The 12,724-nt window shown below is 38.0% G+C and overlaps 1 long non-coding RNA gene across 1 annotated transcript; it reads right to left on the bottom strand.

Annotated features, from left to right (window-relative positions):
* Positions 1–411: 411 nt before the first annotated feature.
* On the bottom strand, positions 412–6,026 carry LOC100890393. The gene is made up of 2 exons (XR_004064287.1): positions 5,871–6,026; positions 412–980 (listed from the first exon to the last, which is right to left on the bottom strand). It is a non-coding gene; the product is annotated as an uncharacterized LOC100890393 (long non-coding RNA).
* Positions 6,027–12,724: the final 6,698 nt, after the last annotated feature.

Here is a 12,724-nt window from a genome sequence, read left to right as displayed (position 1 = left end):
TTCAATGTATAAAGACATATTAAACGGCATGTTGCCATGGCATGTTGCCATTTTCAATGTAAAGAGATATATTAACCGGCACGTTGCCAATTTCAGTGTTTAAATACTAAGGAAAAGGCACATTGCCATTAACAATGTATAAATACATCAACCGGCACGTTGCCAATTTTTCAATGTAAAGAGACTTAACAACCGGCATGTTGTCATTACCAATGTAAAGAGACATAACAACTGGCATGTTGCCATTTTCAATATATAAAGACATTTAAATTGGCATGTTGCCATTTAATTTTCAATGTAAAGAGACATATCAAACAGCACATTGCCATTTTCAATGTATAAATACATATCAACTAGTCTTAAAACATTGAAAATGGCAACATGCCGGTTGATATGTCTCTTTACATTGCATTTTTTTCTTTTTTTGCCGACGTTGTAGGAAGCACCACATTGTCCGGCTACGAAAACCCACGCTATTTTAATGCGATATGCAATTGAAGGCGCCGACTTGTGCTTGTGAACTTCTCACAAACAATAGTAACAATGTTGTTTTTAAAACTAAAGATAACAGACAAATTATCCTCCAAGTTCAAACAGAAATCTGGACATTGGCAGCTAGTTTGGTCCTTGTTTCGGAGTCGTGAGTTGACAATGACACCTGTGTATCATTGAGCTAGGAAACATTTTTACTCACTGTACCCTGCCGGTGCTTTTTCGGGCATGGGTTAGCTTCTGCAGGCCGGCACAGTGCCAGGTGGAGAAGAAAGAAAAATGAAGAAAAAAAAATCAGGCAATAACCTGATGGAACCCCATATCAAAAGAGAAAACCCAACATAGAAAAGAAATGTGATATACCTGTCACTAAATATGTCATCCTCTTCAAGTGTTTGAGTGGTACATGTAGGTGAAGGTTCTTCATATGTCGGTGGTCCATTCTTTCTATCTTGATCAATGATCTCTGATGGAAACAAGCCTGGATCCTGCAATGATACAAAACAAAATTCTTCTACATTATTACAACCACCAGGATATTCAATTTTATTGTACATATCAAAGAGTCTGCATTCAAAAACTATAAAATAAGAAGTTGACAGCAATATTGATTTTTTGATTTATCATAGTATTTCCTCTTTAACTTATTACATGCCTTTTTACAAAAATCTATTGGCAAATATGCAATAGAATATTTTACTCATACATGGATGCATGGGTGTTCAATTGACAGTGATGATATCATTGTCTGACATAAATGTGTGATGGGCTGTATCAAAGTCTGCAATCCAAACTAGAAATATCGCAATCTGTATTGCCGCGCAATGCGAATGTATCCCCCGGCAGCGGCAGTGATTTTGTGTGATCCTTATGTAAGAAGGAGGGACAAAGATCCCCTCTCTCCCCTCCCTGAAACAAAAGGATGACGTAGAGATAGCCACTAGTGGCTTGGACTATTGTCAAGACTAGGAGCAGCATCACCAAAACAATATATGTGTGTAGATGTACTAAGACACACCTCCATACAACATTTGAAAGAAATCCGTCACGAAATGTGGCAGTTAGAGTGCATAAAAGACATATGACCATTATTTGACCATATAAAAGAAGGCACAATGAGGGCAGCATCGCCCAAAAGTGTAGATGTGTAGATTGTACCAAGATACACCTTTGTTCAAAATTTGAACCAAATCTCTTGAACGCATACAAACCATCCACAAAAATATTTTCTTTTACCCTATAGAAGACCGAACACTAGGGGCAGTATCACCAAAGTTGTATGTGCTTAGATTATACCAAGATACACCTCCATATTTAATTTGAAAGAAATCCGCCAAGGAATGATGCACAATGCGCCTTGAGCATTTGACTGTCAAGTGGATTTGGCGCCTTATAAATCATATGTATTATTATTATTGTTAGACAGCACACTAGAGTGCACACAAGAAAACTATCAAAATATGACCTTTGAGTTTTGACCCTATAAAAGACGGAACACTGGTGGCAGCATCACCAAAATCTATGGGCTTGTAGATTAAACCAAGATACACCTTATAATGTGGCCTATAGAGCGCACACAAACCATCCACAAAAATATGGTCTTTTACCCTATAGAAGACGGAACACTGGGGGCAGCATCACCAAAAGTTATGGTTCCATGACATTTGCTCCGGCGACAATTGCTCCGCTGTAAATTTCATACACTAATCGAATGGCTAACTTCAACCCTGGAATCAACACTATACCCTACCCTAAACCTAACCCTAAACCTAACATAAAACCCTATTGAAACCCTAACCCTAACCTTACATCTTAGACGAAATAAAGCCCGGAGCAATTGTCGCAGGAGCAAATGTCGTGTCACCAAAGTTATAGGTATGTAGATTATACTAAGATACACCTCCATATAAAATTTGAAAGAAATTCGTCACGAAATGTGGTAGTTAGAGTGCACACAAGAATATGACGCGGCGGCGTAACGCTGCTGAGTCCAAAGTACCCCACTGGCATACTGCTGGGGGATACAATAAATAATCGGTTGAGAGCCAAAATTACAATAACTCTATTCAAAAGGACATGTAACTTAGCATGGTCTCAGCAGTCACATACACACAAAAAATCACATGACAAAGTTCCATGCCAGCAGTGGCCCCTGGCATGGTACCGTCGGTAAAAATGTTTCCCAACTCAAGCACTGTCAAACTCACCACTCAGAAACTGGTACCAAATGTCCGGATTTCTGTTTGGAATTGGAGGAAAATGGATTATTCTGCCATCTTTGGTTTTTAAAACAGCATTGCTTACTGTTATTGTTATTATTAAATCGGCGCCTTCAACTGCAATTCGAAGTAAAATTGCATGCCTTTTCGGCGATGGACTTGGGATACTGCTCCAGTGGTATGGTGGTGGCAAAAAAAAAAAAAAAAAAATTAAAAATTAAAAAATTAAAAAAAAAAAAAATAATGAAAAATTAATAAAAAATATGGCATCCGAATATTCGAGTATTCGCTTGTAAGCCTGGGAGTGTACTTTGGTACCTCATTACACTGTTGTGCACAGCCTTAATTGGTTTGGCGTTAAAAATTTCATATCTCTGTTTCAGCTTTGTGTGCATCAGAAATTATTATTTTCCTGATTTATGTACAACACAGTAATGAAACATGCAGAGTATAATTAGCAAGGAAACAGTATGAACATTTTGAGATACAGAGAATGAGACATAATTGCAAAATAAACTGTAACCATTGATTTTCACTGTAAGTCATCTATAAAAGATACATACTGATAGTGTGTGTCCAAATAGTGTGTCCAAATACTGATAATGTGTGATTATTTAGAAGCAAATGACCAAAACTTTTACTACAAAATTCATGAGAACTCTTTAAATAATGATAAGTCAACTTTTATAACAAATGTGTGTATAATACGATACAGCTTATTCTCCGTGAGATGCAATCAAGAAATCTGTTGTAAATTCATTCTCTCCGTCTCTCTCCTTTGCTATGTCTCTCTTCCTCCCTTTTCCCACTTCATCCTCCTTCTCCGCTAAACTTTACCATTACGTTCTACATTACATAAATATTATTATATTTTTAGATTGAACGAACCCCATAATTAATTTTTCATATTATAACTGATACTTCTGACTGCTAATGATCTTAGAACAAGTATATATGTTTGTATGTATATGTTTACATGTTAGGCCCTGCCTGAGTAATGTCAACGTCCTGGGCCATGATTTTCACGTCTTTATAATATGTCTATTCACTATGTGAAGGAAAGATTCCTTGTTATCTTATTTTGTATTGTTATATTGTTACATTGTATATGCTTTTCTATGGAAATAAATACTACTTTATATATATGGCAGTGGGATACAGACTGTCAGCAATTTGCAAATCATGAAATGATTCTAGGTTACATACAGGGTCTTGTTTAAAATTTACAGACACCTAATCTGGTGCTAATAGAACTTTATACAAATACATGATATCAGATCATGGGCCTAATTCATAATCATAGCAGGCATTATAAGACAATCAATGGTAACCGTCTTCATCAAGTTTGCCAAATAACCTGCTATTTTAACCATCCTGATCGCAAATTAACCAGTTAATTTGCCTCCCCATCAGCCTGCAGTTGCAATTGGCAGGATATTTGGTCGAGATAATATCCCGAGAAATCTTGGTCTTGTTTCCAAAATATCCCGCTAATTGACTAGTTTGTGATGAGCGTATCGGTCTGGTGAATACGCAATTTCGAGCTTTGGGATAATATCCTGAGTCTGAAAATAGCGGGTTATTGGCAAACTCGAGCTGATGATGAAGGGCCTATGAAGATTGAAGTGTCCATTGTCAGATAACCAGGTCAATGAGCAGCTACTACAGATTCTTTGAATAAACTTCATCAAGGGTCATTAGGATGTTAAAGGTTTGTTTAATTTGTTGATTAAAAGATTATTTGGGTGGTGATTTGGGTGGACTTTCTTCATTCTAGTTATAAAATCTATGATTTTAGACTTATTTGCAATGTGGTATGAATGCAATTGCTGTCATTCTGGGAATGAACATTAATATTCACCCATCACATACTGATCATTTTTCTTCAAACTTCCAGGAAGTAAATTAACCATCCCCATGACCATGTAAAACAGGTTAAGGTGCGGATCATTTCCATTCACTGAGAACTCAATGAAAGACAAGAATCTAAGGCAGGTTCAGATGGAAAAATCTATCTCTAGAAGTAGTTTGCAAGCAAACATCCTTAAGGGTCAATGATGACATTATGATATATCACAAGGTCTAAATAGAAGTTAAGGTTGTGCATAAGTGTGTAATGAGGTACTCAAGTACACGCCCTGCGTTCTACTGTTTGTTTCTTAATTTGGCAAAAAGTATGCCCCAAATCAAGCCAACTATCCATCAATTTAAAAAAAAATCTTCAACTTCTGAGGGGGGCACACCCCCCCCCCCTCAGATACCCCCTGCGTTTTGTTTTGTTTTTAATTTGGCAAAAAGAATGCACCAAATTGAGCCATTTATGCATCAATTAAAACAAATCTTCAACTTCTGAGGGGGCACATCCCCTCAGACACCCCCCCCCCTTCACAAAATAAGCTGGCGCGCCCTGTCTGAACTTGTGTTCCCCCCACGGTCTAATTTGGATTGTCGCCTATGAGTACACGCCCAGGTTTACAGGTGGATACTCAAGTATTTGGCGGCCATGTTTTTTTTTTTAATTGTAATTTTTTTTTTTTAATTATTTTTTTTATACCGGCGGTAAAAAAAGTGCGGTTAATACACTGTTAACTACGGTAAGTGAAAAAATCATAACAAATAGAGGGTTTGACTGAAATATAATTTTGGTATAAAAAAAATATCTTATAGCATTGAGTAAATAGAGAACAGCGATAGCCAATCTTAAGGGCCCTTGTCGGCTAGGGCCCAACTTAAGAAAATGAGGCTGAGATCGGATGAGCGATCTGCACATGCTCTTATTCATAACTGTAAGCTGAAGTTCTTCGTGTAGGCCTAGAGGTCTATATCTTATAACATTGATTATGTGAATTGGAGCCTGGGATACTGATAGCCAATAATAAGAAGGGACCTTGTCAGCGCCAATTAAGTAAAAATGAAGATGCAAGATCAGATGAACGTTATGCGCATGTGCTAAATGTAAGCTAAAGTTCTATATGTTAACAAGATCATGAGATGTAAACACGCCCACTTCCATCCCATTCCCAAGCACAACATGACAATGATGCCCACACAAATATTAACTTGTGGGACTGTGCAATGCTCAACCAAGCAGCTCTTCGAACAGGTTCACAGTAATGTAGCAGTTTTTTTGTAATGGTTATTAAATAAAAATGTACTTACGAAACTGCAAATAGGTAGAGGAACAACCATGCTACAAGACAACTTAGAAGTTAGAGTCGTCATCTTGATACACACACTAGCTATCCTTGGTGACCATTTTCTTCAATGCGACATCCTGTCCTGTAGAACAGAAACGGTCGACGAACAGAAACATTTCCTCGCTGTTGTTGTTGTGTTTTGAGTTATTGGCGCTTCTGACTAATGGTATCGCAGAAAGAAATATGTGATGATCTAAATACTGCAACACTAATTTTTATCTACAAGATTCATGTAAACCGTACCTCATCTCTTACCTCACATCTACTTGCCACATCCTGTTGCTGATCTCCGACAAAAGCGGAGGGAGAACAAGAAAAAGAAGAAGAAGAAGAAGATTCTAAAACTGCAAACTAAAGAAACAAACCTTCACTAATCCACTATTCATAACGTGAAACTTCCGATACCTGGAGGACCGCTTTTCATAAAACGGAAACTATTCATAAATAAGGACCGTTATTCGTAAGAATCAATACATTTCTGAACAAGTAAATTTAAAAAAGCATGCCCCAATAATTTATGCGACCCATCACCCCACCCCCTATCAGTCCGACCACACTGCGTCATTCGGCCCACCTTCCCCGTAGTATTCCTGTGATACAAGTACAATCAAACAAAAGATATCCCATCCCAAAAAGAAAAAGAAAAACAAGTTTATCTGTGGTAAATTGATTACACACGAGGACGTAATAAAATTGATTATAAAACAAAAGAAACGTTAAGGGCAGAGTAAATTACATTAAACGGGCGACAGATAAATCGAAAGAAAGGAGGAGAGAAAGAATAAGGGAAGAAAAAAGAATATTCAGAGAGAGAGAGAGAGAGAGAGAGAGAGAAAAGGAAAGGCAGAGAAAGAGAGGGGATCTTTTTGTGCGTAATCTTGAAGAACTAAGACACCTGTAAGATTTTCGTTTGGGACTCAGAGTCCAGACTATATCAGAGTACAAAGCAATAATGAACAGAAAGCTGAAATCGGACAATATAAAATGGACACTAAAGAAATTAAAAACAATGGAAAATTGACGGGCGCTGATTTTTTTCTTTCTGATATTATTTCAGCTGGGCTGCATTTCCACTGTTCGTAATAACAACGGACATTACAAAATATAAATTGAGCATATAAAGCCTACATACAATGAGAGGACAGCAAGGGCTGTGTGTTTTCCTAAACAATTTGGATTAAGAGTTGATGCTCTTCAAAGTTTGAACAGTAAAAGGGGATTCCAATGGGATTATAATAGCTCATTGCATGCGCGCCGAAAGCAGTCTGGGATTGGGGGGGGGGGGGGATGCAAACATTCCAGGGGGCTCACCTTTCGGGAACAGTGGCGTTTTTTCGGGGGGGGGGAGACGAGAATAACAATCTGCATCACCACTCCCTTACATGTTACATGCAGGCCCCGCGGAACGTTTTTAAAAGTGGAGTTAACGATCAGGTAGAGTGTAGCGAGCGAAGCGAGTGGAGCATAAATTGGCGTGGGATCCAAGGGCTTCGCCCTGGCAGGTGTCAAGGGGCGGAGCCCCCGGAAGATCAGGGGTTTTAGGCATTTAATTACGGTCAGATGAGTATATTTTGATACCTTATTTTTGACACTGGCAAGTCAATAATTGGCGGGGGTCCAAGGGGCTTAGCCCCGTGAAGCTCAGGGATTTTAGGCATTATTGTAGTCAGATGAGCATGCAGGGGCCCGTCCTAAGGCCCCTGGTGGGTTCCAGGGGGTAGCCCCCAGAAGCTCAAGGGTTCTAGATATATACGGTTCTCCTTAAGGCCCTTGATGGGGTCCAGGAGGTAGAGCCCCCATAATCTGAGGGGTTTTAGGCATTTAATTACGGTCAGATGAGCATATTTTGATACCTCATTTGTGACACTGGCAGGTCACGGCAGGTCACTTATTCTTTTTCTCTTTTTTTCTTTTTCTCTTTAACATACCTTTTCAATAAAGTGAGGGCGCTCGAGCCCCCGAGCCCCACTTTTCTGCAAGCCCCGACATGAAGGCTTCTATATAAGCATATATTTTACCTGACTAAAAGTATAGGAATTTGTAATTTTCCAACAAACGCATGAAAAGAATATTTTACACAAGAAATTGATTTGTGAGGCAACTACCCCCCCCCCCCCCCCCCCCCATCAGTACACCAGTGTTCAGGGGCTCGTGTCTTCTCACCCCTATGAGAGAAAAAAACACGCTTTCCCATAAAAATTTGCGCGTATCGCTATTATAAAAATCCCCCGTTGATAAATATAGGGGCATGCGTAATGTTAAGGAAATTAATACCTGTTTTCTCTCCTTATACAAACCATTTTTACTCCTCTACTGATGATTTTTTTTTTCGGGTGACGAGGGCGTTTGGGGGGGGGGATGCGTTTTGTGTTTTATGTTTGTAATCAAGTCGGAGTATAGCGGTGAAATCGAATTTCTTAGTTACCATAAGTCTCTATTATGAAGTCGATGTCAAACTTTGATGGAATACCTACAGTTTATTGTTATCTTTAGCCAAATAAAATTGTTAGAAGTAAGTCATACCCGACACCTGGGGTTAAGAGATAAAACTTATTGCCTATTTATGTCTGTGAAGTAGTCTAATTTTGCTTTACAAATTTCCCGTATTCACTTAATGATTCGATTTCACTTAACATGGTCTTAGATCGACTTTGGGTTTTAAGTAGAATTGACTATATAAAGAAAGTGCTAAGAATAGGAAAGAGAGCACGTGTGAGTTGTCGATTGATTTAATAAATTGGCGTTTGACTTGTTAGGATTACAAGTATCTTTTCTATCAAATTTCCATTATGCAGAATTCAGTGGTGGTATTCTGAAAGTTATGCAAGAGCTCAAGGGCGTATCGAGGGGTAAAAAACGGGTTGTAAAAAAGATGGTAACGTAAATTTTACCATTTGGTCCCCCATTATCTCAGAAGCTCAGGGGTTTTAAGTATTAAATTACCGTCAGATTAGCATCTATCCGTCCGCCTTAGGGTCCTAGGTGAGGTCCAGGGGGCAGAGCCACCGGAAGTCAAGGGGTTTTAGGCATTTAATTTTGGTCAGATGAGCATGCAGGGGCCCGTCCTAGGGCCCCTGGTGGGTTCCAGGGGGTAGCCCCAGAAGCTCAGGGGTTCTAGATATATACGGTTCTCCTTAAGGCCCATCGGTGGGGTCCAGGGGGTAGAGCCCCCAGGAGCTCAGGGGTTTTGGGCATTAAATTACCGTCAGATGAGCATCAAGGTGCCTGACTTTAGGCCCTAGGTGAAATCCAGGGGCCAGAGCCCCCGGAAGCTCAGGGGTTCTAAGGCATTTAATCACGGTCAGATTTTTGTTTTCATATTCATATTTCATATTCAAATTTATTGTCAAATGATTGGAAATTTGTTTCATTTGCATGTCAGTACAAGATTACAAATTATAAACATCAATAAGATACAGATGGGTACAGAGTAGAACATTTAACATGAACATAGGTAACAACAAATGCGATAGTTCAACATGCAGACCAAAATTCGATTCATAATTCAGACTAAGTAGTTAAATTCAAGTCATAGTTCGGGTTAAATTAAGTTCACAATTCAGATTCAATACAATTCATGATTCAGACAAATTCAATTCATATTTCAGAAAATAATTCAATTCAGATCCCGATCACGTACAATTCATAATTCAGATTAAATTAAATTGACAATTCAGGTTAAATAGATTCACAATTCAGATTAAGTACAATTTATAATTCAGATCAATTCAATTCAAAATTCAGATCAAATCCATTGGACCCGGAAATTGGAAAATTAAGTCGTCAGATATTTCGTTCAGTGGTTTTGGGGCGGGGGAACACTTTTTTTTAATAAGGTAACTGTAAACTACAAAGGCTTATTCAGGCTTTCCAATAGTTATCTTGATTAATTTTCTCATATTTAACGGCTTGGATCCGCGGCTGTTCGATATTAAATGTAAACCAAATTTCGTTTTTTGTCTTCACCGCGTGCCTCATGTTATTTTCATTTACCAGCTGCGTCAATCAAAGTGAAATTAATCATCAACTAGCTGGAATCAACTCATCAGTATATTTGTATAATCTAAGGACAAATTATAGCTCTTGAAAGAGTCCATCAACCCCAATTTCTTTTCATATTCGGATAGAGTATGAGTTGGAGATACGAATAATATATTGTAGCTGAGAGTATACTCGAGAAGGACCATGACGTTTAGTATTGAATTTGACGACAGGATCCTCGCCCTGTTTAATGTGAGAGTAAAAAAGGCAATTACACGCCCGTCTGTTAAAATTCAATGGCAAATTTATTATCTTAACAAATTCATGATAAAAACCTTTCTGTGCGATCACTTTCAAACTTGGCATTACGTGTCCAATTGAAGATTGTATGTATGTATGTATTTGGGATTTTACAGACGTGTTCCAGTCTGATATGATTATTTACATCTGGGACCGACCTTTGACGTCACCATCCGAAAGACGTGACTCACTTTCGATCCGGGTCGCCTGAGCCAGTTTGTGGGCGAAGACAGGTTGCATACATTCCGTGTTGATAGGTGTATAGGACAAGCCATAATCATTGTCCTATCTAGCAACAATTAATTTATGCTATTTGCAGGTGGATGGAATAATTAGGCACAGGGCACTTAACAAAGGTTTATTCATCAAATTTGATTACAATTCAGTTTCCTGTTATGTGAGGCATGCCTCGTGCAATCAATGGGATCGCGAATTTGCATCTGCTTATAGATAGACGTAACGTATGTACGTTAAGGGAATTCTTAATTCGTTTTGGATATGATCATGCATACGGCATTTCTTTTATGAAATAACTGGTTTACCGAGTTCTACGTGGTGATATTTGAGAAAAGATATTGGTGAGTAAACATCCCAGAATCATTAAGTTACAAGAAAATACACGCTAGAATAGACGTAGACTCATAGACCTCAATAAAGGAAACTCATCCCCAAAATAAGTGTAGGCAGGCGCGTACGCAGGGGGGGGGGGGGGGGGGGGAGGGGGGTACCCCCCCCCCCCTTGAGTTTTTTTTTTAATGTGTATGTTCTTCGTACCAGGCGAACGTGTTCATATTTCACGCACCATGCTCTAGTTGGAGAGACATTTTAATTCAATAACAAAACCTACACCTGTCAATGAGCGAAAGTCATAGCTGAGAAGGTAAAAACTAGAACAGGGGAACATTATTTTGTAACTCATTTATTTAAAGATACTATAATATAGCAGTTTACAATTCTATTTCATTCATGCGAACATTCAACCCAGAAGAGCAACAAACTTATGGATGCAATTTGCGTTCTGACAATCAATGTAGTACAAAAGATAAAAGCGGGTGAATGGAATAATTCATCACCACACACACCTGGGACGGAATCATCCATAAATTTGAATAAATACTTGATAAAGGACTTCGCATAAGTACGCCACGTTAAGAAGAAAGCGCAGCCCGGTAGGTAGGCTTTAGGGTCCACCGCACCGCACCATGCTCAAAATACGAAATAGTGCAGAAGGAAAGAAAAGGAACATTTCATGAATGAAAAACAAACACATGAACAACGTTCGTTAGAATTCATTAATGGGCTGTTTCATTAATGTTAAGGGTTGTATTTCTTAATTATTGTATTCGCAAGTGGACCCACTTCAGGACATGTAAAATTACTTGTCTATGTCTTTTTTCTATGTATAACTCTTCGTTGAATGATCTTGATAATACACTTTTAAACAAAGATATACTAGGATAATATGTGCTATTACATCTGCTCATGATGTATGTTTCGTAGCTATAACTAAAATGTAAGTTATAAGCATTTTCTAACACCCCTGTTATCACTGTCTTGTCATCGAAAAGAGAAATCAATGAAATCAAAAAACAACTTTATATCATTCCAAAATATTTGTGTGACTTTATAGGTTCAAATAATGTGTTCGACTGTTTTATGTTCAGAGCAACCGAACGAGACAAAAAGGAGACGAAACCAATTTCATTTTTAATAGCTTATTAGCAGTGCCAAAATATTACTTAATACTTTGAACTGAAATTCTCTTGTTTTTGTATCTATTGAAGTTTATACTATGAGTTTGCGTGCTTTGTATATATCTTGTTGGGACATACCAAATTGATTTTGCAATCGAAAAGTACATGCGGGTCTTTCATATTTTCCATCTTTAAGTATCTTGTAAAAATGTCTGCTTTTAAAGGTATAGACTACTTCTGGTCATGCGATTGCATTGTGAAAGAAACGTTGTGGAATCGATCAGAAAAGGTTGATCATCTAGCATATAAGTATTGGTGTGTACTACAAGGTTCTGGAATCATCAAAATGATAAGAAATTTGGCCCAGTTTGGGTAAAGTTACAAGCACTGTACACAAAAAGATGTATATGGGACTACGCGATATCTATTCAGGCCGGATCGATATGACAATATACCAAATATATCAGTTAGTGGGCGGTTTCCGACAAAATTTGTATCATCACGTATTAGTCAAACATATTATTTCACATGATTGGTAATAAGAGCTTCCATTCATTTGTTGAGAGGGGGTGTTTCCAAAACTGGTCTATACCTTTAAGAACCGTTATCAGTCCAATACATTGAGGATAATTATTTTCTCTTTTGCTTCTTCTTTAATTTCTTCACTGAACATTTCTATATTGAAATCTTAACGCTTCTTGACAGCACGATAGACACATTGAATTCTAAAAAATGATAAATGAGGTCAATATCAAATTCGTTTTCCAATGACTGGAAGGTTTTACAAAGACTTTGAGGAGTAATAATTTGATGAAGCAAGTACATACCTTTCTCGAACATT

This window comes from Strongylocentrotus purpuratus, unplaced genomic scaffold, assembly GCF_000002235.5.
Source record: "Strongylocentrotus purpuratus isolate Spur 01 unplaced genomic scaffold, Spur_5.0 spur5_scaffold_16, whole genome shotgun sequence".
Taxonomy (NCBI): Eukaryota; Metazoa; Echinodermata; class Echinoidea; order Camarodonta; family Strongylocentrotidae; genus Strongylocentrotus; species Strongylocentrotus purpuratus.
Note: the sequence above shows the minus strand (reverse complement) of the source record. Positions and strands in the feature narration are given on the sequence as shown.